The 23,346-nt window shown below is 44.0% G+C and overlaps 1 protein-coding gene across 14 annotated transcripts in view; it reads left to right on the top strand.

Annotated features, from left to right (window-relative positions):
* The window catches only part of LOC119658934 (transient receptor potential cation channel trpm), a 489,577-nt gene that overhangs the window by 46,697 nt on the left and 419,534 nt on the right, over positions 1 to 23,346 (top strand). The window contains exon 2 of one of the 14 annotated variants that reach the window (XM_038066771.1): positions 17,871 to 17,928. The exons of the other annotated variants lie outside the window; for them this stretch is intronic. The gene's annotated coding sequence lies outside the window, so the exon portion shown is untranslated. The remainder of the gene's footprint in view (positions 1 to 17,870; positions 17,929 to 23,346) is intronic. 14 annotated transcript variants of the gene reach the window in all.

Below are 23,346 nucleotides of genomic sequence, written 5' to 3'. Positions count from 1 at the left end.
TAGATGGTACGTGAATGAAGTTTTTCATTTCAGGGCAGAACAACCCAGTGACACGACGTAGACACGGACGGATGAAAAGTTGAAGTTTTTGAGTAACATTGGTTGTCACTATTCATGTGCTACTATTATATAGAAATACAAACAGAACATTGGTGCGGAATAGTTTCCACTTGTAGTCAGTCAGATTCCGGATAACGGCGAACTTAAAACATTTATTCAAATTTACAGATCTTTCGATGCTCTTGATACTCTGTCCATTATGCCGATGGGAAGAACGCAATGGTTTTTAGTCCGAATCTGCCTACCTTTGGCAAGTGTGCCTGAAACAATGAGAGAAATAGCAGATGTTATCATCATGTCGTACGGAAGGTCGTGGTTAAAATTTCACTGGTCGTAGTGGGGTTTGTATCGGGACTAGATAACAGGTACCAGTCGACTCAGCTGTGAATGAGTGCCAGAGTCAAATCAGGATAAAAATCACGGCCGAGCGCAATGCTGAACAGATTGCCTCCTATAGTGTACTACAGTCCGCTGGTGTGTCTTAGCGGTTTGGAATGAGGTTGTAATGAAGCTAACGGAAATAGGATGATCGTACGATCATCCTAAGTGGCCGAAGACGACCTAGAGGGAAGAACTATCCCAGAAACCTAAAGAGTTGGCGAAATTGACTGTGAAGCCCGGAAAGACTGAAGCTCCATCAAAGTGCTCAGTTGGCACGTTCTTGCACGCCCCTGTGTTAGCCAGCCTCGAAATGTTGGGGGGCGTCCTTTGAACGCTTTGATCCCTCACATGTCATTAGTATAAAATTAACATGTCTATACCAATGCGTGGGTCTGCACCGGATCTAAAAATAGACAACAAACGAGGGAATTCGCGACGGCCTAACGAAAAAACCTAGAAAGCGAGCTTAACCTGCAAAATAAAACAAGTCGGGAAACCGGAAGCTGGACGCTTCAGGTACGAAAGGTTTTGTGTATTTCTTAGTACGTAGCACGTAACATAATATATCCATATATTATGTGAGAGTATCCACTTTCGGGTGATATTGACATTGATAGTCTTCAATTTTCAAAGAAGCAACAAATTTGAGGTATTATAACTTTGTTAGTAATAGTGCGATTTCCACCAAACTTAAGATCATGCTCTATATTATAGCCTATATCACTGCGAAATTTCATGGTACTAGGATGAACTTAAGGGGGGTTTCTAACCAATTACAAAAAATTGTAGTAATATACTATTATTAACTTTATTTAAACAGATATCGGCATGGAAGGTATTTCGGAGCCCAGGCACCATATAGTGGCAGCCTCCTGATTTTTTTCAGGTTTTTCGGTCTGGTAGTTTCTGATAATGGCCCCCTTAAAGAAGTGATCAATTTCAACCCCCCGCGCTCCCCACCCTTCCAACGAATGACAAAACTAAGGTCGGCTTTGAAAAGTACTAATCGAGCCCTTTAATTTGATACCCCACATGACTATATTTGATGAAAAAAAATTTTACACCCCCCTTTTGCATGTATGGGGACCCCCCTCCCCTTAAATTCGACGTAAAAGGATGCAATTCACTGTATGCATGAGCGTTCGCAGTTCCCACCTTTCTACCAAATTTGGTGTCAATCGCTATAACCGTCTCCGAGAAAAATGCGTGTGACGGACAGACAGACAGACTGTCCGTCTGACAGTAAATCGATTTTAATAAGGTTTTGTGTTTACACAAAACCTTAAACAAGTCGGAATACCGGAAGCTCGCGCTTCGGGTATAAAGGTTTTGTGTTCATTTTATGTAAGAGACGCACATTTTTCTGTCCGTATATAGCTACAAATCGAACATAATCCTTCATATTTTTCCAAACTACGAGACATACGTACATATTAGAGCCATAGATATCACACTCACCCTAAACAAACAAACTGCCTATTACCTACTGTACACATATATGCACGTATCTAAATTTATCGTACCCATATTTCCGATTTACGTCTTATATCTATCTGAATTAGGCACTACCCGCAAAGTTCATTAGCACGCATATATTATATACCTACATACACACATGTCTGGTTGACAAATAACTAAAAAACTAAAACAAAATAATTGTCTGCGACCCAATTCATAAGAATTCATTTCGTTGTGGTATTGACGAATTGATATGTGATGATGACGTCATGCAGGTTGTAGAGTGCACGAAATTCACAAAAAATTGTGAAGTTTCACCCCCTATAACTTTGTTAATAGTAATTGGATTTCCTTCAAACTTGACCAAACTGTGCATTATGTTCTTCATTACACGCGTGCCAAATTTTGTACTCCTGGGATGAACATAAGGGGGGTGCCGGGTAAATTTCTAAAATGTGGAAATATACTATTATTAACTTTATTTGTGCAGATATCGGAACCGGATATATTTTGAGGCCTAGATTTCGTAGAGATGCACCACTGTGATTTTTTTCAGATTTTTCGGTTGGATAGGTTCTGAGAACGAGACCTGTTACACTTTTTGTGGGTCATATTTTCAACCCTCACTCCCCTATGTTTCATCTAATATCAAATATTGAACCAGTTTCGAAAAGTACTAATTGAGACCTTTCATTTGATACCCTACTTGGCTACATTCTGTGAAAAAAAAATTTGCACCATCCATTCACATGTACGGGGAGCCCCCCTTAAACTTAACACAAGATGGCGCCACTTACTGCATGTAAAGGGATCACCAGATTACATACTCTCACCAATTTTCGTGACAATCGGTCTAGCCGTTTCCGAATAAATCGGGTGTGACAGACAGACAGACAGACAGACAGACAGACAGACAGACAGACAGACGGACAGACGGACAGACAGACACCGTCTCGATTCTAATAAGGTTTTGTTTCACACAAAACCTTAAAAACGGCTCAACCACGCGCGTGGAGGCATAAGTTTCCGGACCCGAGTGCCGTGTTCAAGAGGGAACACCCACGACGAATCACAGTCCCGATCATTGTTTATTCCGCCTCAGATAGTTATTCAGGTTCCTGAGGTTCCCTCCCATCCTTGAAATCAGGCTATCATTTAGAGGATGATTCTATTAAGGAAACTTACACGTCGACTCCGAGCTCAACGTGGCGTGTATTTGTTGCTGTTGTTTTTTTCTTTCTGTTTAATACGGAGATTGTTTGACTTAAAAGAAAGAAGAAAAAAATATGTATACGGAAATACTACTGAGTTTAATGGACAAAAATATATACCGAAAGTCTTTTGGTTTTTCTTTTCTTAATTTTCCCTTCCCCTTCCCTTCCTTCGCAGCGACGTATACGTAAAGAGGAAAATGTCTCGCACACACTCAGATCAGAAATTTTTAGAGGCCACAAATGCGATCTTCTATGGATGTCGCATACTCAATTGGGAACGTCTTTCGCAGTTGGAAACTGAAACTTCAGCACAAAATCACTAAACGATTGTTTCCACGATAAACTGAGGAAATTCACATTCATCACAAAGCAAGTTGGACAACCGTTTTGCTGTTCGTAAATTGCGTCTTCTTGGCAGACTATGATTTCTTTGGCTTTTTATCCTGCCGCCTCATGCCCATGCACAAACTTCCCAAAACTCAACGTCGTTATGACATCCAAAACTTTGCACCGCTGTATCATCAAACCGATTAACCCACCTTCTGACTACGCTTCCACGTCAATCAATCCTTGTTTTTCGGCAACCTTCCTTCCGATTCACGGAGTTATTCGACTCTCGTCTTATATAGATTACCTATTACGAGGATGAAATCATTCCTCAAGGCAGATATTATTTCTTCGAATTCTGGAAAAAGAAACTTACCTTCCTCCTTGCCCGAAGCCGAAATTTGGCAGATCATGAAATGAGCTCTAATTCTGCTCTTTACCGCGCCGGCACAAACAATCATCATCATCATCAACGGCGCAACAACCGGCTTCCGGTCTTGGCCTGCCTTAGTAAGGAACTCCAGACATCCTGGTTTTGCGCCGAGGTCCACCAATTCGATATCCCTAAAAGCTGTCTGGCGTCTTGACCTACGCCATCGCTCCATCTTAGGCAGGGTCTGCCTCGTCTTCTTTTTCTACCATAGATATTGCCCTTATAGACTTTTCGGGTGGGATCATCCTCACCCATACGGATTAAGTGACCCGCCCACCGTAACCTATTCAGCCGGATTTTATCCACAACAGGGCGGTCATGGTATCACTCATAGATTTCGTCATTGTGTAGGCTACGGAATCGTCCATCCTCATGTAGGGGGCCAAAAATTCTTCGGAGGATTCTTCTCTCGAACGCGGCCAAGAGTTTGCAATTTTTCTTAGTAAGAACCCAAGTTTCCGAGGAATACATGGGGACTGGCTAGATCATAGTCTTGTACAGTAAGAGCTTTGACCCTATGGTGAGACATTTCGAGCGGAACAGTCTTTGTAAGCTGAAATAGGCTCTGTTGGCTGACAACAACCGTGCGCGGATTTCATCATCGTAGTTGTTATCGGTTGTGATTTTCGACCCTAGATAGGAGAAATTGTCAACGGTCTCAAAGTTGTATTCTCCTATCCTTATTCTTCTTCGTGTTTGACCAGTGCGGTTTGGTGTTGTTGGTTGATTCGTCCTTGGTGCTGACGTTGCCGCCATATATTTTGTCTTGCCTTCATTGATGTGCAGCTCAAGATGTCGCGCCGCCTGCTCGATCTGGATGAAGGCAGTTTGTACGTCTCGGGTGGTCCTTCCCATGATGTCGATATCGTCAGCATAGGCCAGTGGTTGGGTGGACTTGAAGAGTATCGTACCTCTTGCATTTATCTCAGCATCACGGATCACTTTCTCGAGGGCCAGGTTAAAGAGGACGCATGATAGGGCATCCCCTTGTCGTAGACCGTTGTTGATGTCGAATGGTCTTGAGAGTGATCCTGCTGCTTTTATCAGGCCTCGCACATTGGTCAGGGTCAGCCTAGTCAGTCTTATTAATTTCGTCGGGATACCGAAATCTCTCATGGCGTGTACAGTTTTACCTGGCTGTGCTATCATAGGTGGCTTTAAAGTCGATGAACAGATGGTACAACTGTTGTCCATATTCTAACAGTTTTTCCATCGCTTGCTGCAGAGAGAAAATCTGATCTGTTGCTGATTTGCCTGCAGTGAAGCCTCTTTGGTATGGACCAATGATGTTCTGGGCGTATGGGGCTATCCGGCTTAGCAAGATAGTGGAGAATATCTTATAGATGGTACTCAGCAACGTGATACCTCTATAATTACTGCACTATGTGATATCTCCCTTTTTGTGTATGAGACATATAATGCCTCGTTGCCAATCGTCAGGCATTGATTCGCTGTCCTTTACCTTGAGCACAAGTCGATGAACCACTTGGTGTAACTGATCGCCTCCACATTTAACCACTTCGGCTGTAATTCCATCGGCCCCGGGCGACTTATGATTTTTTAGCCGATGAATTGCACGGACTGTTTCTCCTAAACTTGGTGGTGGCAGTATTTGTCCGTCGTCTTCAGTTGGCGGGACCTCCAATTCGCCGATGTTCTGGTTGTTCAGTAGCTCATCAAAGTACTCAACCCATCGCTCTAATATGCCCATTCTGTCGGAAATCAGATTTCCCTCTTTGTCTCGGCAGGATGAGCATCGAGCTGTATAAAACTTCATCCTGCTGACTTGTTGGTAAAACTTGCGCGCCTGGTGCGGTTGCTGCTGTACTTTTCTAGTTCACAGACTTGTTGGTTCTCCGAGGCTTCCTTTTTCCGTCTGTGAAGTCGCTTCTCTGCTCGACGGAGTTCGTGATAAGTCTCTGCGCGTGCCCGCGTTCTTTGAGAATGCAACATTACTCGGTATGCGGCATTTTTCCGTTCTGCTGCTGGCTTACATTCATCATCAAACCAGCCGTTCCGACTCCTTTTGCGGCTGGGGCCAAGAATGCTTGTGGCCGTATCCACGATAACGTTCTTCAGGTGATTGTGAAGATCATTTGTTGATGCTTCATCTCCAGGTCCTCTGTTGACTGCGGTTATTGCGGCATCCATTTCCCTCTTATAGGTGTCGCGGAGGGTTGTGTTGTGGATGGCTTCAGTGTTCACTCTCATCTGATTGTCAGAGGGGATTCTAGGTGGTATTGTTGTTCGAGCTCGGAGCACCATGCCAACGGGATAGTGATCCGAGTCTATATTGGCCCCCCTATATGTTCTGACATTCATCAAGGCGTTCGATCAACACGTGGTCAATTTGGTTGAAAGTGGTTCCGTCTGGAGAGGCCCACGTATGTTTGTGGACCGCTTTCCGCGCAAACCAGGTACTTCCAACAACTATTTCGTGTGACCCTTCTAATTGAATAGTCCGCAGTTCGTTATCATTTGTTTTTTCGTGTAAGCTATGGGAGCCAACGTATCGCCTGAATACGGGCTCCTTCCCTACTTGACTGTTAAAATCCCCAAGTATGATTTTGATATCAAATCTGGGACAGGCTTCGAGGGCTCGTTCTACTGCCTCGTAGAAGGTATCCTTCTCCGACTCTGCAGTCTCCTCTGTAGGGGCGTGAACGTTTATGAGGCTTATATTTCTAAACTTGCCTAGCAAGCGCAGAGTGCATAGCCGTTCGCTTATGTTTTCAAAGCCGATAACAGCAGGTTTCATTTTTTGGCTGACTAAGAAACCTACTCCGAGCACATGGTTTACTGGATGACCGCTATAATATATCAGCCCTATATTGGGACAGGGTTTCGGCTAGCTGCTCATCAGCTTCATCTCTGTACAGGGAGCGCACGTTCCATGAGAAAATGCAGAAATCGTTATTCCGTTGTCGTTGCCGGGTCCGTCGTTTGAAAATCCGTGCTATCCGAGGCTCCTGTTGTGGCTTCGTAACAAGTTGTTTTCCGTGTAGTGTTGTCAGCCCTACCCAACCCCCAAACCTGGAGGACCAGTTGGTACAATTTGTCCCGTTTTTAGGCGCGGGAGATTCGCCTTCATCCTTCTCCGTCTGCAATTTTTCGTTAAGAAAGAGCTCCCAGCGGTCACCACGTGGGAGTGGAGATAGGGTTTGGTAGTAGAGCTGTTGGTGTTGGTTCAGCAGGCATTTCCCAGGTTTTATGCTCCATCGTGGGTACCAATCCACGTTTCGCCCTGGGACCTATACTACCCTTTGACCACAAACAATGACATTTTTAAATCCCACCGGCCGTTGATCAGCTGGTCACCCACGAACCGGTCCCGATGCCGCTCCGTTCGCCTTGAACTCGGTTGAACTCCGAGAGTCCATGTTCCAGCAACATGCGCGTGCGCCTACGAGTATGGCAAAACATTCCCCTCTGTCAAGATCAATTCGCCCGAATGCATTCAATAATGTTCAATCTGCGGAGAACATTAGGGTAATTGCACATTAGCGAATGAATTATTTGAGCAAATTAATTCAGAGAGAGGCGAATGAGATTCCGCTCCCGCGCCCCCGTCACTACAAAGTACTGTGATATAACTCAAGGCTCAGTCTCAATTGGATTGGTGCGCCACTGATTATCATCATAGCCGAAATGTATGATAAAAGTTGACATCACAAAAATGAGTCTAAGGTCTCAACGCCATCTAGCCCTAGCCGTCGTTCAGTAACTGGAATTACATAGTTGCAAACAAAAAATAGAGTAAATAGAGGAAGATTCCATTGTGAAGCTCCAATTTGGGGCAAATCAAGTAATCAAGTATCTCTTTAAAAAATTTCATAATATTGGGTTGGGGAAAAAATAATGTCGTATATGTGATCGAAATTTAACCTTTTATTTAACATACTTAGAATTATCCGATTTAAGTCAAATATGCGCCGTTTTATTCGCAAACTTGATGCCATTTAGAAGGCAATCCCGTTATCCTCTTATAAAAGTCCCCTTCCTTATTTGCAAAAGACTGAGACAGCCAGTTTTCGCAAGCCTGTTTTGGGGCGAACTTAGTAGCAACAAGAGTGTTTTGCATGGACCGGAAGAGATGGTAATCACTTGGTGCCAAGTCCGGACTATACGGTGTGTGCGATAGGACATCCCATCCGAGCTTTCGTAACTTCTGGCGGATCATCAAAGATGTGTGAGGCCGAGCGTTGTCCTGGCGGAATACAACACCATTCCTTTTGACCAATTCTAGGCGCTTCTGGGAAATCGCTTGCTTCAAATGGTCGAGCTGTTCACAGCAGAGGACCAAATTGAGGGTCTGACCCTAGTTGAGCAGCTCGTAGTGGATGGTTCCCTTCCAATCCCACCAAACACACAGCAAAACCCTCTCGGCCGTCAATCCTCACCCAGTTCTTGGCGAATGCGATGATTTCGACGATTTTATCGGTTTCTACGACGATTGGCCTACCAGTAAGGGGTGTATTTTCGACATCCACTGCACCAGAACGAAATCGATCGAACCAACGCTGTGCTGTGCAAATCGTTACAGTATCGGGCCCATAAACTTCACAAATTTTTTTGGTCGCCTTCGTTGCATTTTGCCTTTCAGGTAGTAAAAATGTAAAATATGACGAATTTCTTCTTTGGCGGACTCCATATTTGACGCGTTATAACTTGAGATTGGAACATACGATCATAAAACTGTTAAAGAGACACCTGTAGCCCAGATTATCATCTTCAAATCGCCGTATAATATGACCCCATGCGATAAGTACAACAGAAGATATGTTTAAGTGTCGCCATCTATTGACAAAACACCACATTACTTTTTCCCCAGCCTAATATCTTGTAGAATATGAAAATAAAAGGACATTGATGAAGAGAGGAAGCTATTGTCAAATGGCCAGCATAATTTGGGGAATAGGACATGTCAAAACGCTAACACAGTGAGAAATCCTGTAACTGTGCCCTTATAAAAGTTGCCCTAAATAAAGACTTTTACTGCAGGCGGGGAACAGAAGAAGTAGTTTGCTATGATTCTAAACTGTATTGTATCGAATGAAGCTCCTCTTGTGCGAAGGTGAGAAGTGCAACAGCAAACACGCAATAAATCTAGAAGGAAGGACGAAATAATCTCTCCTCAAACATAATAAATCTGCTCCACCTTTCCCTCTTTATGTTCCCGAGGGAGCACATTTGCACTGACTGTGATATTTGGTATTTGCATGCTCTCGTAAATATTGTATGTTATAAACAAAAAATAATCCTGAAGAAATAAGCGTCGGATTCTTCTGTACTAACGTTTAGCTTCTATGTGGAGTTTAGATTGCCATCTCAATGCACTTCAATTTTATACAAGATCTCAGAAGCCAGATTCTGATCCTGAGACGAATTCGCTAAAGCTATATTATGATATCGATACTATCACTCTTTGAGGTGGTCGTCAAATGGCTCGTAAATAGAGTTAGACTGAATAATATATCTCAGTCAGGAAGAACACTGCCTTCTTCCTATCTACTCAGCCGTAAATGAGTGTCTGAGCCAAATCAGGGCAATAATCATGGGGGAGCGCAATGCGGACAAAAATACAATTTTCAGTGAGGACCTCCAACACGCCCAGTCCCAGTCTGAATTAGGTTGTTATGCCACCCATTATTATTAATTACATAGGTCTGGAAAAAGCTGGTTTGATAGTTTTAACTGATTTGTTTTGGCTTGATGCGCTGAATCCAAAAGTTTTGCCGTGGCAGGTCACATTTGGTCACAAACTATTATACGTATCTGTTTCTCCCAGTGTTATTACTCGAAAGAGGTATAAATAATGCACATAAAAATCTGTAAATTAATATTTATTATTTGAAAGATTTACTTTTGCACTTGCTTAAAGTCGTTGTTTCTTCACTGTGAGGGTCCTTTTGGTACATTCTATGAGGAGCATCTGGAATCCCCCTCTGTAGGAAGAAGTAGTCTGCCATCATTGTTATACTTCAATTTCCTTGATATCTTCTTTCCAACTTCTTGATATCTTGATGAAAACATTCTCTTTGTTCTCCACTTACGGCCCCTAAAATTTCCAGGAAAATGGTCCAGCTGAAATTAGGGAAAATGTACCTCTAGGCTCATGAGACAAGCCCAATCTTGAAAAGACTAGCATTCTTCTGACTATATTTTTGTAATCAGGATCTTCAGTGTTACCGAAAAATGTCTCTACAACATTCTTAAATGCGAACCATCTGGAGATCTGTCATGATGTTGACGTTAGAAGTCCTCCGATATCTGACCCAATAAATATACCTTCCTTCAATTTCGCCTTCGAGAGAGCTGGAACCTTTTTAGCCAACATGAAACATTCTTCATCTTTTGGGAGAGATTTGACAAATTGTTTCGTATAGCCTATTAAGCTAGGGAAGAGGGACGGGTAGGAAAGATAATTTTTTCTGGTGGGAAATTTTCTCGCAGAACATTGTTTCTTCCAACCATAAGCGTCGTTAGCTTCAAAATCTTCATTAAACAATGATGAATGAAAAAAAGAAAATTTCGTGTAACCAGCTTGTTTCCCAAGCATAATCTTTAAATTACTGCACATTTCCCGATCTTCTTCATTTTTGAGTTCCCATGGGTTTCTTCCAAAAACACAGAATTTATAGAAACCAGCGTTGAGGAGCAAAACTGCTTTAAAATTGCGCTTCGATGAGTTGATAAAGAAAAGGCATCAATCCGTTCATGTGAAAAATCCTAACGCCCTAGACGGGTTCTGATATTCTCCTTTTTAGCCCATCAAATTACATAAGAATCAGTTGAAATTAGTCAAACAGCCTGGTTGCAGACCTGTGTTACGATCGTTGTTCTTTTATCTGGAATCTAAGGGTTGTTCTGCGTCAATGCTATTTTTCTGTGCTGTTAGTTGGGAGCAGGCACATGGGTGGTGGTTGCCCCAAGCGTGTGTCATCAAACTACTTCCTTTGACACTTCCTGGAATAAAATTGTACATGGTATATTATGGTAGTGGGAAGTTAAGATAATTCTGTGACTTTTCCGTGCGGAGGAACCCGGTTTCCCAGGAAGTAATGGCAGAAAATAGTTGATTTAGCGGATAGTTCTGCGGGACATGAAGGTACGTTGTAAGAAGCGGACAATGCTGATAGGTATGTAAAGAATTTGACTGATTATGAGGTTGGTAAAGCTATCTATAAGACAGATTCTGGGAAATAGATGAAGTCACCATAAAATCGAATCATGTTTATTCGACGCTATTACTCTAATAGCTCTCCTTATTCATCACATTAAATTGAATTTTATTGCAGCTGTCATACAAGTTACTCCTATTTAATTCAAAATATTCTCCAAACGTCTAAATTGAATTTTTGCTTATCATCAGACCAACAATAATTCCAACATCCATCACAAGCCGGGGAAAGGGTACATATTGCCATGTCAGTCTGACACCTAAAAGTCATAACGTTCTCAAACCACGTCTTAGCCACAATTTCGTACAGCAGAAATACCTTAATCTCAAAAGGTTATTTCAATTTCAACGCAAAAATATTCATTCAAGGATACAAGCGAATGTTCTTACGTTTTACCCACCTTTCCCTAAGGACCATAGACGAATGAGATAATCTGATACTGGAAAACGGGAAAAAATAAGATCAGAAAAGGATGATCCGGAATGAGTGCCAAGTCAGTCGAATGGAAGAATGAATGACGGCGAAATCGGGTTCCTTTTGTTGAAAAGCTGGAATGCTGAGATGCTAAGATAAACCATCAGACGTAGATAAGTTGACAGGAAGCGGCATCATCTGTTGAAACAGAGCCCTTTTCTACCACAAAGTTTCAACCTTCTTAATCTTCAAATACAGAGAACAGTTGCTCAATAAAATGCTGGACTTTTCGAAAACAAATTCCAAGTAAGTGTAAAATTGAGTTGATCGCTCGAAATGAGAAAGAAACAATGAATTCAGGAATATTGTGAGGGTTAGGCAGCCTCTGATTAAGTTTTTACTTAATACGAATTTGGAATGATTTGGGAAGGATATTCAAAAATGTGAACGCTCAGCGATTCATAGTTCTATTCCATTTATTGTGTCTCCTTAATTTGGGGTGAAAATGTCAAAAGGGAGCATATAAAAATTCACCAGCAATTTAGTAAACTTGCCAGTGATAATGTTTTCTGTACAACCCTCTGGAGATTCTGAACGTGCCTCCAATAGACATAAGCTTCGCTGCGCTACTTTTCCCATGAACTATTCAAAATTTCTGATACATTTCAAGAATCTTGAGCAATTCCTTCTTCGAGGTATTATAATGTTTCTAAGTTCGTATCTTATGTAGAACAACTTAAAGATGTACGGGATCCCAGTAGAAGCAGTTGTATTATTTATCCCGGAGGTTTTTCATGAATGATGTCGTCATTTTACTTCGTTATGAGGCTGTGTATTATTCACAAATACATTCAGGCAGGTTACAATGTTAGCATTAACATTACAAACGTACATTGTATGTACAATTGTGATAGCTGCTAAGGTAAATTTGGAACGATGGGTTCTATCGCAAATATCTCCTGTTTGGTAGAAATTAGGAAAAGGAAGCTATGTCGAGATACGTTAGATTTTTGTTTGTTTGCGGACTGCTTAAATAGAACAGTATAGGAGGCGGCTTCAGGCATAAATAAAGATAAGCGGCTCTTTCAGAACAAATTGTAACGCACTGAAATACCTGAAAATCACTTTAGTTAAAAGAAATCATTTATCGCTCGAATCGGGCAAATAAGAGTGTGCCAATTATCTATGCTTCAGCTGGTTTTCCAGGATTGTAAAATGCACTACCAGTGGATGATCCACGTCGTCAGCTCGCAGTCTACCTTGTTCAAAAAGTTGCCGAGGTTGAATTTAAAATACACAGTTATTCATTACAATCGATATAGGCTCCTTCAAAATAATTCCCATTTCCTTTTCTCGGCTGTTCAAACCCATTCCCCACTGAAGGGGAAGAGAGAAGGACAAACTTATAATATAATTATATATTGGGTTGGGAAAAAGGAAATGTCGTATTTTGTCAATAGATGGCGACACTTGAACATATCTTGTGCTGTACTTATCGCATCGGGTCATTCTATACAGCGATTTGAAGACGACAGTCTGCGCGACAAGTGTCTCTTTGACAGTGTTGTGATCGTACGTTTCTGTCTCAACTTATAGCGCGTCAAAAATGGAGTCCAGCAAGCAAGAAATTCGTTATATTTTACTTGCGAAAATTGAGGTTTTTACAAATAAGGAGGGGGGTAATGAAACGGCACATATGTGACTTAAATCTTATAATTCTAAGTATGTTAAATAAAACCTCAAATTTCGATCTCAAATACGACATTTCTTTTCCCCCAACCCAATATTATCACTTTGGCAACATTAATCTCAATCTGAAATAACAAGTCGGATACTCAGCGCTTTAGGCATGAAAGGTTTTGTCGGTTTTTTATGTAAGATCGATGTCATTGCCGAGGGACGTGCACACATTTCAGAAAACAATGAAAGTCCCTTTTATTATGCAAAGCTCATAGTTATGAAGCTAGCCCCTTATCGAGTGGTGTTTGGTGCTCGACTACAGGTTGCTGGCCCGAAAATTGTTGCTCTTTCTCAAACTACCGCCTGCACCACACAACGCTCGCTTTATAATTTTACAAATTTAGTTGTGTAATGTTTCATCTCATCTATAGTTAAGATAAAAGTGTCGTGGATCACACATCCTCCTCAGTGGCCTTGAAAGCCAACATTTGCAACGTGATAGCCTTAAGCCCGCATTATTATAGTTAGAAAAATTCTTAATTTATCAGTTCTTTCTTTATTCGATAGTGTTGGAAACGAAATTGCCCCACTGGCTTTGGGTAAACTCTACACCTTCTTTCATAGCAAAGTGTATTTATGTTTATTATCCGCGAGAACTTCAAAAAGTCAGAAGCTTAATTTGCATCTTTTTAAGGTTTTGTGCCCAACACGCACCTTTCTCCAACACGACTATGTTGATCCATGCTGCCGATGCATACAGGGGAGTGAAGTGAAGTTATATTCAAAGTGGGTATGTAAATTTTTTTTCCGACCTAGTGTGCCCATGTGGTGTATCAAATGAAGGATCTAATTTAGTACTTTTACAAGATCCTCTCTGGGAAAATGCACAACCCAAAATCCTGAAAAAAGTTAGGACGATTCTCTTATAAGAAGTCTGGGTCTCAAAATATGTCCCAATCAAATAACAAAATTACGCTCCATTTGCCCGTTGAATGCTAAGGCTAGAGTTCTCCATCTGCAGGACGTGTAGCGCCTCCAGCGACTGACACCAAAAAGGTTTTAACTTTACATTCTTAACTTATTTGTTACGAATATGAACTCCAATGTCGGTGAAAATAGTCAAAATTAAAAATTTTACAAGTGTTCAAAAACATATTTCGCTTATCACTTTTTAAGGTTTTGTGTAAAACAAAATCTTATTAAAATCGGTTTTCTGTCTGTCTGTCCGTCTGTCTGCCTCTCTGTCTGTCCGTCACACGCTTTGTTCTCGGAGACTGTAGTAGCGATTGAAACCAAATTTTGTGGAAAGGTGGGGATTGCTAATGCTCACGCATACAGCGAGTTACATTCTTTTACGTCGAATTTAAGGGGGGTCTCCATACATGCAAAAGGGGGGGTGTAAGTTTTTTTCACCAAATCTAGTCAAATCTAGTATCAAATAAAAGGTCTTGGTTAGTACTTTCCAAAGGTGGTCTTAGTTTTGATATTTGTCGGAAAGGCAAGGAGTTCGAGGGGTCGAAGTTGACTATTTATTTAATGGGGCCATTCTCAGAAACTGCCTAACCGAAAAATCTGAACAAAGTCAAGAGGATGAAACTATAGTGGCTAGGCTCCGAAATACCTTAAGTTCACCCAAGCACCACGAAATTGCATCAATATAGGCTATAATATAGAGGCAGGGAATATAGGCTATAATATAGAGCTTGATCTTACCAAGTTTGGCGGAAATCGCACTATTACTAGCAAAGTTATAATAGGTCAAAGTTGCCACTTCTTTGGAAATTCTAGATTTTGAATGTCAATATCAGTCGAAAGTGAATATTCTCACATAATATGTATATGCGTATATTCCGTGTTACGTACTAATAACCTGAGAGCCATAACATTACATGATGTGGATGTGAAACGAGAAACAGAGGTCAAATATTTGGGAATTACGCTAGACCAAAAATTACTCTGGAAGACACTTGTCGGAAAGCCACAAGGGCTCTGATGACTTGCAGATCCATAGCAGGAAAAAAATGGGGTTGCAGCCCGAAGATACTACTTTGGATATATACTGCAATAGTAAGGCCAATGATTACCTATGGAGCGGTAATCTGGGTAGAAAGAACCGAACTCAGCACACAAGCCAGGGAATTACATAAGCTCCAAAGGCTGGCTTGCGTATGTATCAATGGAGCAATGAGGACATGCCCAACGGCGTCCCTGGAGGTCCTTCTGGGATTAACCCCTCTCCGTCTGCACATACAGATGCAGGTAAGGAGATCAATATTCAGGATGGCCGGTAGTATGAGTGAGGCGTGGAGCTGTCTAAATCGAAGGAAAATTAATATTCTTTCTTTCTTTCTAGGCGAATATCCCGAATTACTGATACCAAGGGATAAAATGACAACGAGGTTTCACTTCGATAAGAAATTTGAAACATGTTGGAGTAACAGGGCAAACTGGGAGAGCGTGGCTGCGACATAATGCTTAAACCAGCAACTGATTACTTGGTACACTGACGGATCCCTCACAGCAGAGGGAGCGGGTGCCGGTGTCATTGGTCCAAGAAAAATGTACTTTGAGCCAATGGGCAGGTACACTAGCATATTCCAGGCGGAAATATACGCGGTAGACAAATGTGTCTCCTTTAATCTGCAACTATAAGGGGCAGAACATAGTTATTCTCACCGATAGCCAAGCAGCGATCAAGGCACTTAGGTCCAGCCAGGTGAACTTTAAACTGGTATGGGAATGCCTTGAAAGACTGAATACACTCGGCTCGTCCAACAAGGTCTAGATACTTTGGGTTCCAGGCCATGCTGGGTTGGAAGGTAACGAGGCAGCGGACGAACTAGCCAAGAAGGGAGCCGGGCCTTTACACGGGCCAGAACCCTTCTGTGGAATCGGAAATGGTTTCATGGCTATGAATCTAACAAATTAAGAGGAATGATTGAAGGAACTATACTGGGCGGGCCTACCAGGGATGGACCAGTCCAGGGTGCTTATTGGGGGTACGAACCCATGGGCACAAAGGACTGCTTAAACCTCACCAAAAAAAACCTCCGACTCATAGTGGGAATTGTCACTGGTCATTGTCGGCTGAACTGTCACCTAAGGAAGCTAGGGATATCTACAGACACTGCAAAGCTGAAAGATCTGGAATTAGGGAGCATACTAAAGTTCCTACGGTTATAGGCCTGCCTGAGATACTATGATCAATAGGTGCACTATAACTAGTAAAAGGGGCACAATGGTTCTTCAAGGACGCGGTGCGACTTTCTCGTAACAGAATAATAATAATACGTACTAATAGGACAAATTCACATTCAAATGTCTTTATAAAAAAAATATACAAAACCTTTCATACCTGACGCGTCCAGCTTTCGGTTTCCCGACTTGTTTTTCGCTAATAATGCCAAAAAAGCACCCTTACTAATATCTATCATGCTAAATGTTGGCTCATATTCTTCGTAATTTTGTAGAGAATCATACTTACACATTTTATAATGCTTGACTCATTACTTAGAATTCCCACAAATGTGAATAAAATCATTGTTGGACAAAAAGTTGTTTGAAACGTCTCCTGTCGGATATGACAACATTTCCCACTCTTATTTACAAACAAACAAGTCGGGAAACCGACTGCGATTTTCACCAAACTGCTCTGTTATAGCCTACATTACTGCAAAATTTCGTGGTGCTAGAAAGAACTGGAGGATTGTGTTTGAACAGATATCCGTATGGAGGTATTTCGGAGCGTAGATACCATATAGTGGCAGCCTCTTGTTTTTTTCAGATATTGCGTTTGGGTAGTTCTTGAGACTGCCTACTGGACGCTCCAGCCTGAGCCTGTACCCGATAATCCCTTGGGCGCGAACTTCGTTTTGAAATTTCTGCAGTGTTTTCTGGATATTAACGTTCTATTCAATAAAAACAAGTTAAGAAACTGGAAGCTGGGCGTTTCAGGTATGAAAGGTATTGTGTAATTCTTATATGAAAATATTTGAGTGAACATTTGTGTCTAGCACGTAATGTATGTATTACCGCATTCCTCAGTGCTTGGGTTTGGAACGAAACCTTGTTTGACTGTCACATTCGATTTACTCGGAACTGTCTACACCTATTGTCTATTGTCGCAAAATTTGATGAAAACTTGTGATATTTATGGTAAATGGTGCCATTTTTTATTAAATTGAAGCAGGGCTCCCCATACATTCGATGGAGGCGGGGGTGGTTACTTTCTTTTTCACAGAATATGGTCATGTGGGGTATCAAATGGAAGGGTTCGATTAGTGCTTTTCGAAACTGGTCCATTTCTGATACTGAGTGAATCATAGGGGAGTGAGAACTGAAAATGTGAGGCGCAAAAAGTGAAAAATGTCTCATTCTTAGAACCTAGCCAAACGAAAAATCTGAAAAAATCATAGTGATGTAGCTATACCAAATCTAGGGCTCAAAATACGTCCCATTTTGATATCCGTTTCAATAAATAGCATATTACAATATTTTCGAAATTTAACCAAAAACTCCCTTTTCAATTCATCTTAGAAGTACAAAATAACAATTTATTAGAGCTCGAAGGCAATTCAGCTATCTTTAATAAAGTTCTAGAAGATCAAAGTTCCACTTTCGTCATGAATTTATTCCTTATTTATTATTGACATGTTTGACGTCATCATATTAGCAGCGGCGTCCATGGGGATAATTAAGTTTTCCTATTTTATTTTTTTCCAGTTTGTATATCAGCATCAACTGCTGGAGATAGACATACAATGGTGGAAATTCATATAAGGTAGGTAGGTAGGTATCAGTGGCCGCTCCGAGGAGCCCAATTAGCGCTTTGGTGCGCCGTTTTGATGCCACAAACTCCTAAGACCGTGACTGTTGTTATAGGAACAGGGAAGCGGAGTCCAGCTGGCTCGGATCCTCAGAGCCAGCCCGTAGCATTCACGAAGGAAAGCAGCTCTCCGACCCTGTAACTAGAAATCTCACTGAGGTCCCCAAAGAATGGTTTACCCAGTGTCCGCAGCCTGACTCGAGCCAGAGCCGGGCAATCGCAGAGAAAGTGCATGAGGGTTTCCCTTCCTTCTCCGCAGCTTCGGCAATGCGAGTTGTAGGGTAAGCCGAGCCTAGCGGCATGGTCCCCTATGGGCCAGTGCCCCGTGCAGACCGCCGTAATCTTGAATGCATTTGCACGCGTCTCGCACAGGAGCTCTCGTGATCGGGCTATGTTATAAGCGGGCCAAATTCTCCTTGATTTGGCACAGCTTGTAAGCCTTCGCCATCTCAGGCCCGCGGCTGCTAGGTAGTGCGAGTAGACTCGGCCCCCGACAGCCGCCAGCGGAACACCGACTGTGTTCCCCGAGGGACTGCCAAGAGCAGAGCCTTGCCTGGCCAATCCGTCAGCCCGCTCATTCCCTTCTATGTTCCTATGCCCGGGAACCCAGAGGAGAGTGATCTTGAGCGTGCCGCCCAGATGGTTGAGCGTGTCTCTGCACTGCCCCACCAACCGGGAAGATGTCGTCGTTGAGTACAAGGCCTTGATGGCCGCTTGGCTGTCGGTCAGAATGGCTATGTTACGCTTGGGACTCGAATCACGCTCCAGCCATCGACAGACTTCCAATATCGCCAGTACTTCCGCCTGGAATACACTGGCGAAACCTGGGAGACCATACGACTTGGATACACCGTGTGTATTCGAGAAAACCCCCGCGCCGACTCCATAGGCCATCTTTGATCCGTCCGTAAAGAATACCGTGTCATAGTCTTGCAACACGCCGCCGGTCTTCCATTTTGCCCTGGTTGGAAGGTCCACAGCAAAGTTTCTCGTGAAGTTCAGCTTGCGTGTGACATAGTCCGTGGGGGATGCCCAGATTTCTCGAGGTATTTCATCTAGAATGTTGCTGTGGCCATAGGACTTCGCTGCCCAGCATCCGGACTCACGCAGTCTTACGGCACTGCACGCTGCAACATATTTGATGTGGAGGTCAAGGGGGAGGAGATGCAGGAGTACATTGAGAGCATCTGCCGGGCAAGACTGCAGAGCCCCCGTAGCACCTGCACACGCGGTTCTTTGAATCCTATTAAGCTTCGTTCTATTGTATTTCTTCTTCAAAGCCTGCCACCATACAATAGATCCGTACGTCAGGATCGGACGCACTACAGCGGTGTACATCCAGAGAACCATCCTCGGCTGGAGACCCCATTTCCTGGCAAAGGTTCTCTTACAGGCATAGAAGGCTATACAGGCCTTCTTAACCCTCAGTTCTATGTTCAACCTCCAATTTAACTTAGGATCCAGGATTACACCCAAATACTTCACATTAGAGGAAAGAACCAATCTTTGTTCATTCAGCCGTGGTAGATGGAATTCAGGTATCCTTGTCTTGGTGGTGAATAGCATCAGTTGCGTTTTGGTTGGGTTTATGCTGAGTCCGCATCTTGCGGCCCACAGGCACACCTTTCGCAACGCTCCTTCCATGATGTCGCTCATAATGGACAGAAACATCCCAGATACTAGTATCACCAAGTCGTCGGCATACGCCACCACCTTCACCCCGCTGCTGTCTAATGTACGTAAAATTTTGTCCATTACTATTAACCAGAGCACCGGTGAGATAGCACCACCCTGGGGCGTGCCTCTGTTCACAGCTCTGGTCAAGTGGTTGCCTCCCAGATCGGATTGGATTATCCTGGTACTCAGCATGGATATAATCCAATGCGTGAGATACCCCTCCAATCCAATACCGGTCAAGGCTTCCTTGATGGCGTTGGTACTGACGTTGTTGAAGGCTCCTTTTATATCCAAGAAGGCAGCAAGGGTATACTGCTTGTACTGCAGCGACCGCTCAACCGTGCCAATTACCTCGTGGAGGGCGGTTTCTGTGGATTTTCCTTTGAGGTAGGCATGCTGGGACTTAGAGAAAGGCGTTCTCTCCATAATCGTCCTTAAGTGAATGTCCAGGACGCGTTCTAGGGTCTTCAGCACGAAAGAGGTCAGGCTGATTGGTCGAAAGTCCTTCGCGGACTCATGACCGCGCCTGCCCGCTTTCGGTATGAAAACCACCCGTGCGCGCCTCCAGGACTGCGGTACGTATCCTAAAGTGATGCAGCTCCGGTAAATCTCAACAAGCCACGGCACAACCCTTTCCTGCTGCTTCTGTAGCATGACTGGCATTATGCCATCTGGGCCCGGAGATTTGTATGCGGAGAAGCTGTTTATAGCCCAGTCTCGCACAGCTGGGGTTGCCGCAAACCCTCCAAGCGAGATTCTGACTCACAGTCCTCCTCGCTGGAGGGAAAGTGCGTTTGCACCAGCAGCTCCAAGGTTTCACTAGAAGATTCCGTCCAGGAGCCTTCCGACTTTTTAAGGAAGGATGGACTCTTATGTTCCTTGGACAGAATCTTATTGAGCCTCGCGGATTCACTAGTGCTTTCAATGTTCTGACAATAGTCTAGCCAAGACCGCCTCTTGGCGGTCCTGATGGCCGACTTGTACTTCTTTAGGCAGTCCTTGTATGGCTGCCAGTATTTTTGCCTGTAGCAGATGTTGAAGATTTCTCTGGTCAACTTCCTGAGACTAGAGAGATCTTCGTTCCACCACGGTGGCAGGGTCTTTTTGCTGTACTTAGCAGGGCACGAGACTTTGAAGGCGGTATCAAAAGCCTTCTCCAGAGCCCCGACCTTTGACTCCAGTTCGTCTGTCGTGCCAATCCTACCAATTTGCGCACCGGAGAGTTTGTTCTTAATTACCTGACCAAACTTTCTCCAGTCGATCCTCCTGGGGTCTCTAAAGGGCTTGGAGACCTCTGCGGCGAGATCTAGACTGAAGAGTATCCAACTGTGGTCAGAGAAGGATCTCTGGTCAGACACTCTCCAGTCCTCCACCCTAAGAATCCCGTTGTCGGTTATTAGGGTGATATCAAGGACCTCTTCCCAACCGTCACAGTTCTCCGAGCAGGGGAAATGAAAGGTTGGTGTACTGCCCCTGTTACACACCGATAAATTTGAAGTAATAATAAAATCAAAGAATGACTCACCCCTTTCGTTGATTTCAGAGCTGCCCCAAAGCGTATGCCTTGCATTTGCGTCGCAGCCTATCAGCAGGTTGGCTTTCTTTGGTGTTATGGTGTTCATCAGATGTTGTAGTTCTTGTGGCGGAGCTGATCGGTCGTGAGCCATGTACCCCGAGGAAATATACACGTTCTCTGCCCCCACCTGCTCCAGCTTGACCACAACTAGGTCACTGGAACTCAGGTCCGGGCACAGAAAAGCGTGCAGACTCTTCCTCGCAAGAATACATGCTCTAGGTTTAGCCTGATCAGCGTCTCCTGTGCTGTGGAATAGATTAAAATATTTGTTTTGGAGCCCTTTGATGGTTCGGTCGCTTCCGACCCAGGGCTCCTGTATTAATGCGATGTCGATGTCTTCCTCTAAGAGGAAGACGAGCAGATTAGCCGAGGCACACTTCGAGTGCTGCAGATTTATCTGCGTTACCCTCAGCATGATCTGCTTGCGTGGGGGGTTCGACAGCCCCCGTCGGACCGTCGATCGTCATCTCCTCCAACAGCTCGTTGGCGGCGTCGATTGGGTCAAGGTCGTCGTCCGGTTTTGCAGAGCGGAACACTTTTACTTTGGCATTCCTGACTCCGAACCACACTTTGTAATCGGCCTTTTTCGTCGTTTATGCGGAGTAGTACGGGCTGGCTGTTTATCTGAGGTTCCTCCTCCTTTATAACAACCCAGTCGTCCATGGGAATCCCGGGGTTGTGAAGGCGCAGGAAATGGACCAGCTTGTCCTTCTCCATGCGGATCTTCGGCAACCAAATGCGAGCGACCGGTCTCCTGGGAATCTCGTCGTAAGGGATAGTCTTGAGCTTAACGCCCTCCCAAGCGTCGCTGATCTTAGCGACGCACGAGCCGAGAAAGTCCTTAGAGAACTGGTCCATGCAAGCTATTACGTGGAACCCACGGACCACATGAGATGAATCAAAGTGGGGAGTGAGTCCCGGGTGTTTGCCTCCGATTTCCACGAGATGTTCATAGACCATGCCCGACAGCCTAGCTTCAACACTGGTCCACACCTCCAGCGTTAGTTTGCCGCTAGCAGAATTGCCATCCGCCAGCGCCACAGTGACTCCTGGCCACATCGCTGAAGGTCTTCGCAGTACGTGGCCCACCGGCTGACGGTTGCTGAACAATTTCCTTCGTATGTTGCTTGGCGTCTGCGCTCTTGCCCACTCTACTCCGCTTTTTATCTTGTTCGACCTCGTCTTGAGATCGGTTGCGTTTTAGAGCGATGGGCTTCGCCTTCTGTTCGTCAGCCCGGCGTTTGCTGTTGTATTCATCAACAATCGCCTGGTATTTAGCGAGGTCTTTTTCATCCCGCTCGTCGACAGTACCGGCCTCCTTATTCTTGGCAATCTTGCCGAGAATATACATGGCCTTCTGGTACTGACTCTTAAGCAGGACACCCGTGGACCTTCGCTTCTTAGCCGGTTTCCGGCGATTCTTGTCGGTTTTCGTTTTTGAGGGATCCCCCGACGCTGAGGGCTTAGGGTCAGGAGTACTATGTCTGGTACTCGCTACACCCAGCCTGACGGCAGTGGATTCCAGGCTAGAAGCCACTAGTCCGTCTGACGCCTCGCTCCGGGAGGTCCCTGCGGTTGGTTTCAGCATAACGGTGCTACGGCTGGCACCGAGTGTACTGCTCTCGACGGCCACTGTCTCCTGGCTGGAGGCCAGCAGCCCGTCCTCCGATGATGCGCCTGGCATCATCGCCTCCTTTTCTATCGTCGTTTTGGTTTTTTTATTATTAATTGAGTCCATGTCTTGGTCCCACGAGTAGTCCGGGAAGAATGTCCACCCTGGCTGGCCCGGCCACCAGGGTAAGGGTCTTATTTGAAACTGAAGGTGCCCAAGTTATTCAGAGTTCGCATACTAAAGACCAAGCTCCCCATTGGCCACGCAGCCCTCGGCGTATGCTGTTCCACCTTGGCTTGGGGTCCTATTAGCACCTTCTCCGATGCAGGGAGGACGATCCCCGGGCTGTTACTGTTAATTCATATAAACCCAGTCAAATTTTTGATTAAGTTGTAAAAATTATTGACTCTTCGTTATCTGTTCTCTTTCTTTAGCCTTTGTCCCAAACGGGGTCGTGATCCGTTGCGCTATTTTGTTCTGTCATTCGCTTGATCTGGATGCAGTCGGG

This window comes from Hermetia illucens, chromosome 6, assembly GCF_905115235.1.
Source record: "Hermetia illucens chromosome 6, iHerIll2.2.curated.20191125, whole genome shotgun sequence".
Lineage (NCBI taxonomy): Eukaryota > Metazoa > Arthropoda > Insecta > Diptera > Stratiomyidae > Hermetia > Hermetia illucens.
This window is presented reverse-complemented; position numbering and strand designations above follow the sequence as displayed.